The sequence below is a fragment of the Pteropus vampyrus genome, unplaced genomic scaffold (assembly GCF_000151845.1).
Source record: "Pteropus vampyrus isolate Shadow unplaced genomic scaffold, Pvam_2.0 Scaffold1, whole genome shotgun sequence".
Lineage (NCBI taxonomy): Eukaryota > Metazoa > Chordata > Mammalia > Chiroptera > Pteropodidae > Pteropus > Pteropus vampyrus.
Genome location: NW_011888782.1, coordinates 18,559,725 through 18,566,724, shown reverse-complemented (window position 1 = coordinate 18,566,724; position 7,000 = coordinate 18,559,725).

Sequence of the window (7,000 nt, the reverse complement as noted above, 5' to 3'; positions counted from 1 at the left end):
ATTTCCATTTCTTTGTATCTTCTTCAATTTCTTTTAATAGGGTCTTATAGTTTTCATTACATAGGTCCTTCGCATGTTTTGTTAGATTTATTTCTAGGTATTTTATTCTTTTTGTTGCAATTGCAAAAGGTATTATTTTTTCCACTTCTTTTTCTGACACTTTGTTATTAAAGTATAGGAATGGTATGGATTTTTGAAAGTTGATTTTATATCCAGAAACTTTACTGTATTTGTTTATTGTTTCTAGCAGTGTTCTTGTGGAGTCTGTAGGGTTCTCTATATAGAGAATCACGTCATCCACAAATAGTGACAGTTTGACTTCTTCGTTTCCTATTTGGATGCCTTTTATATCTTTCTCTTGCCTGATTGTGCTCACTAGGCTCTCTAATGTTATATTGAATAACAGTGGCAATAGTGGACAGCCTTGCCTTGTTCCTGATCTTAGAGGGAAGGTTTTTAGTTTTTCACCATTAAGTATAATGTGGGCTGAGAGCTTGTCATACATGGCCTTTATTATAGTAAGGTATTTTCCTTCTATACCGATTTTGTTAAAGGTTTTGATCATAAATGGGTGCTGAATCTTGTCGATGGCTTTTTCTGTATCTATTGATATGATCATATGATTCTTATTTTTAATTTCTTTATGTAGTGTATCACATTAATTGATTTGTGTATGTTGAACCATCCCTGTGCCGAAGCCCACTTGATTGTGGTATATAATCTTTTTAATATGTTGCTATATTTGATTTGCTTGGAAGAGCATCTTAAAAATAATAAAGAACAATAAGAGAAGACTTGCTTTACCAGATGTTCTCTAACTTCATAATCTGTATCTATGGTAATTAAGACAATGTAATACACACACTGGAGAAAAAAAAATATCTGTGACTCATATGATTCATATAGAAGAATATAGGAAGAGGGAAATACTGCTCAGCAGTTAACAGCATGGGCACTGGAACGCAACTGGATTCACAATGAAAATGCATAATTTGTCTGATATTGGTAGTATTACTTAAGTTCTCTGTGCTTCCATTTTCTCATCTGCAAAATGCTTATATTACTATTCAACTTATGTATTGATGTCATTATTAAATTATAAGTTACATAGAGTATTTAACAGATTTTTTCCCAAGGAAAACCCTCAAAATGCTAGGTTATAATGATTTGCTATTCTTATTATTTGACAAAGACAGTATTTCAAAACAATGGGCTAGGATTGCAGTATTTTCTTTAAAAATGTAATAATAATGAGGTATAAAGAACAAAGTAACTTTCAAAATTTCTTAAGAAACTCTCAGTGTTTGCAAAGATTTCATCCTTCTCCTTTGGATATGTAAAAGATTTTTATGTTAAAATATTTTAAATCATAGCATTTTCCCTTAAAACTTCAAAACACATTGTAAATTACAAGAAAGAAGAGCTGACACCAGATCTTGTACCTGCCTTGGTTCCACATAACTTAAATGTACGTATTCTTCTTATTTCAGAAAAAAAACTTTAAATTGTTAATATTGCAAAAGTAGAGAAAGTAGAGAGATTGGATGACATGTGTTGTATCATCTGAAACTGGGTTTTGCATTCATTCACAGAAACCATATCAAATTGCTAGTAGGAATGAGGAACTGTTCCACTGTGCTTGATTAAGCAAAGACAATCCATTAGAATTGTAATACTCTGCATATGAGATCAAAAGTACAGGCAACAAAAGAAAAGTAGACAAATGGGATTATAACAAACTAAAGAAGTTCCATATAGCAAAAGAAGCCATCAACAAAGTAAAAAGGCAAACGAGGAATGGGAGAAAATATTTACAAACCATATATCTGATAAATGGTTAATATCCAAAATATATAGGGAACTTATATAATTCCATGGAAAAAAAAAAAAAAAAGCTTTTTTAAATGAGCAAAGAATCTAAATAGACATTCCTCAAAAGAAGACATACAAATGGTCAACAGGTATATAAAAGTGTTAATTACCATTAATCATCAAGGAAATGCAAATCAAAAGCACAATGAGATATTTCACACCTGTTAGGACAGCTATTAACCAAAAAAATCAACAGATATCAAGTGTACAGTGTTAATAAGAATATAAATTGATATAGCCACTATGAAAAATAGTATGGAGATTTCTCAAAATATTAAAAATGGAACTATGTGATCTCACAATCCCACTATATAGCCAATAGAAATGTATCTCAAAGAGTTATCTTCACCCTATGTTCATTTCAACATTATTCACATTAGCTAAGCCATGGAAGCAACCTAAATGTCCATCAGTGGATGAATGGATAAAGAAAATATGGTATTCACATAAAATGGAATACTATTCAGGCTTAAAAGATAAGAAAATCCTGTTTTGTGACAATATGAATAAACTTAGAGGTTATTATGCTAAATGAAATAAGCCAGTAACAGAAAAACAATACTACATGATCCCACTTATATGAGGAATCTAAAATAATCAAACTCACAAAAGTAAAGAGTAGAACAGTGGTTATTAGGGGCCAGAGCAGGAAAAAATGAGGAGCTGTTAGTCAAAGTATACAAAATTTTAGTGATGCAAGATAAGTAAGCCCTAGAGATCTATTGCACAGCATAGTACCTATAGATAACAATAATGTTTTGAATACTTAAAAATTTGCTAAGAGAGTATATCTCATGTATTGTGTTCCTATATACAAAAAAAAAAAAAAAGACAGGAGAAACTTTTGGTGGTAATGGATGCTGATGACATTGTGGTGATGGTTTCATGTACACGCATATCTCCAAACTCATCAAGCTGTATACATTAAATATGTACAGCTTTTTGTATGTCGATGATACCGCAATAAAGTGTTGTTGTTGTTTTTTTTAATTGCCAATCAAAGAAAAATTCAACCGAGAAAATCCAAAGTATAAGCTCCAATAAAAGCTGTGAAACCTGACTGGTTAGAAACTCTGTGATAGTTTCAAATCTGTGTTGAAATTACTAATTATCACCTACAAAATTGACCTGGTAGGTAGATTAAATTCTAGCTGGAAATGCAAATCCTCAGCAGGAAAAGACTACCCTAGGACATCTGTGGTCCAGCGTGGCTCTCTGTGCTTACTGGGGGATGGAACACGGCCCTATTTCTCTATCTAGATCACTGTCATTATTCCTCTGAGTCTAGGGTAGTTGTCAGGGATCTGCTTATTAAGTATTGTGACTGGCCCTGTCAGCAAATAAAATGAGTCAATTCATTCATTCACTCCTGCCTTTACTCTTTTATTGAGAGGCTTCTATGTATCTACTACAACCAGATTCCTCTGTAGTAGTATTTGAATTAGAATGTTTTCTTCCCCACATGTTCTAGAAGGAAGATAGAGAAGTCCAGACGTAGTTGCAGTAGCTGCTGCTAAGTGCTACAACGTATCAAGTTAGAATAATATTAAGTGCTGCATCCTTATGGACCAGGTAGGTGGTGATACATAGTAGGGAAGAACTCTTAAATCTAAAGGGAAGTACCAGGGAACACTTCTAGTAGATGGGCCATCTAAAAGACAAACAGGACATTATCCAATCTTTTTCCTGTCAGCTATGTAGCGTGCTGCTTAGAAGGTGCCATAATTCGAATTTAATATTTCAAGTGCAACCTATGGGTAGAGTAAATTATATTAAGTGTAAAAATATTAAGAATTGGGGCATCGGGAGTTGAACAGATGTTACATCTGTGTAAAAGCTGGAGTTACCTAGAGTAATGAATGGTAGGGCTTAGAATGGAAAGACAAGACAGCAAACTAAGAGACAAAGAATTGAATTAATTTGACCAATTAACTAAATTAGTCAGAAGGTAAAGGGTAGAGGGTGGTATCTCTAAAATCAAAAGTACCTTTTTACTTGAAGTTGGAAGACAAAGGGTTTAGAACTGTGATGTCTGATATCATGGACACTAGCCACATGTATTTAATTTAAATTAACAAGATTAAATTAAAAATCGCTTTCTAAGTTACACTAAACACTTTTCAAGTCCTCTAGAGACACATTTAGCTAGTTATGACCATGTTGAACAGCATAAATACAGAACACTTCCATCATGGCAGAAAGTCTTACAGCAGAGAAGTGGTAAGAAATTTCAACCTACCTTAAGAGCCTAGTTATATGAAGTACAAAAGCATAAGCAGCACAAGCTTGAGATGACATCGGGGGGCAATTTTGTTCTTTGGGGAAAAAAGTTTTTTTTTTTATTGCCGGGCGGGGAATTTTCAAATTTTTAGGGGGGAAATGAGTTTCTGTGGTCACAATAAAAAGTCTCGGGATGGAGGAAAGTAGACTCAGGTGGGACCCAGGACAGGAAGACTAGAAGAGCTTGGACAAGGAGGTAAAGGAGAGAAGAGTCCCCCAGAGGAGAAGAAGACTGACAAGTACGTCAGGGATGACAGGAAAGTTTCCAAATTAATTTGTCTCAGAATTATTCTAGTGTAAGGGAACTCAGGTCTGAACTGACTGCACTCTCAAGGGAGGCATCTTCCATGTGAGTAGAGCAATAAAAGAGCCCTTTGCATGTTAAAAACTATAGCAGCCTTTCCTGGGGGACAAGATACTGGAAAGTGCCAATCCCTCTCTACCGAGATTGCTCTCCAGGGGTTAGCCAAAAGCCACAAAGTCTCCCAAGCTTCCAGCCAAACACTTCAGATTTATAATCCTAAATACCATTCATTTTACAAGTCATAAAACACACAGATATTTCTTAATCTTGAACGTTTAATGCTTTGGAGAACTGAATTAAGGCATTGTAAATTCTATTTAATGCTTGGAGATTATCTGAATTTACTCGTCATTAGCCTGGAAAATCTTGCAAGATACTTTCTCTTAAAATCATTAGATGCCTTTGGTTACACTTTTCTTCAACATGCAGTGATTTATCAAACTCTTACTAAATCCATCTTTGTGAAGAGCCTTGTGCTGGGCATTTTGTTTTATCAGGATAATTTCATTTAATTCCCACACCAATACCCTCAGGTAAATATTTTATACCCACTGAGAGATGAAAAAAGTGAGGATCAGAGGTAAGTTAATTACTTGAGACCTTATAGGAGGAAAACATCATAGTCATGATTCAGAAGTATACATCTCATCTTCTTCTCATCGATTTATGCATTCATTCAACAAACATTTTTGAGTTGGTACCATATACATGTCAAGCATTGTTCTAGGTTCTGTAGATACATCAGTGAATAAAACAAAGCCCTGGTGTCTGTGAGGGAAGAGGATCAACAGGTGAATTTTAAAAGCTAATACTCTGAGGTTAAGTGTTGTGAAGAATATGAGACAAAGTATGGGGGACGTAAAGTGTTGGAAGTGGTAATATGTTACATAAGTGGGAAAAAAAAAAAAAAAACCCTCCTGTGAGATGAGTTCACATGTGAGCAGAGGCCTGAATGGAGGAAGTGAACCATGAATGTGTCTAGGGTAAGAGGGTACCCGGCAAAGAAAACAGCATGCCAGCCAGGAGGGGTGGAAATGAGATAATAAGAGAAAGCAAAGAAGACAGTGCAGAGATACCAGAGGTCAGAAAAACTGGTGATCAGACGGACTTAATAAGGGCTCTGGATTTTACTGAGTAGGAAGAGCCATTGGCAGGGTTTGAGCAGACAGTGAAGTGGATGACTTATGTCAAACTGGCCTCCTCCGGTTGTTCTGATGAGAACTGAATTATGGGAGTAAGGGTGGAAAGAGGGAGATTAATATTAACACCCAGGTTCAAATGATGAGAAAAAGGTGATTTCTGTATGTGTTGTGAAGGCAGAATAGTTTTTGCTGATGTATTAGATGTGGGTCCAAGTTGACTCCATGTTCTGTTGGTCTGACAGCAATGTGGTATGGTTTGTAAAGATGGGGAAACAACGGGATTCTGTTGTTTCTGCACAGTAGTGAGGGGAAATCAGGAGCACCGTCAAAAGGAATGGTGGCTATGTCATTGCAAGTAACAGAAAAACCTCGATTAACAAAAGGAAAAATATCCCACAAGATTCAAGTGGAGTTTTCCTTACCTAAATGAATTGTTATGCTGCCTACAGTTGAAGTGATAGCTTCGCTCTATGGAATTTTCAGCAGCTCAGGCATCTTGCAGCATTGGTGAGTGGGGGCTTCATTATCAAATCTGCAAGCTGGTATGCTCATTCCAGACTCTAGAAAAGATTAAAAAGGAAAGAATGAAGTAGGGCATAGTGTGCATGACGGTACTTCATTCAGGGACAAAATAAATTAAAATAAAAAGCTCCTTGAATCTGCTTCATGATATTTCTGATTAAATCCCATTAGTAAGGAAATAATCACATTGGTACACAGAGCTGCAAGTGCTGTAGGAAGTTATATTTTTTTTATAAATAGGCACAAGCCTAGGCATGAAGTCAGGTTTTGCAGAAGGGGAGAGCACATACTGGAGGAAAGGTGGAAGACATTGCCACCTTTATGAACCATTGCAGAGTACAAAATGGGAGAGAATCCATCTGTCTACCTATCTATCTATTTATCTATCTATTGCAGAAAGCAAATAAAAGGGATGAGGCTAATTTTCCTAACGGCCTACCGGTAAAATATGGGTAGGATTTTCTAAATGAGAATACATTAATTGAACACATCACCTATTTCCATTATCTCAAATATCTTGAAAACTGTTCAATTCTATCATTTCAGCTCTTTCTATGTAAAAATCTGCAATGTATTTACAGGGCACAGGGAAGCACCAGCATGAGTTCATATCACTCAGAGACAGATATTAGAGATTTTAGAAGAGGGCTGAAAGAGGCATCTAATTTAATATTTTCACGTTTGTAACTGAAACCTCAAAAGTATTATACATGATGATTTCCATAATATGAGTGTCTGTGCACATGCACACACACATACACACACAGAAAAATACATGCTCTTACATATATTTACCTAAAGAAAGAGTTTCATAAAACAATATTTGTCCTTATTGGAGATCTCTTCCCTTTCCTCTCTTCCCTTCCATTTCTTTCCTTTT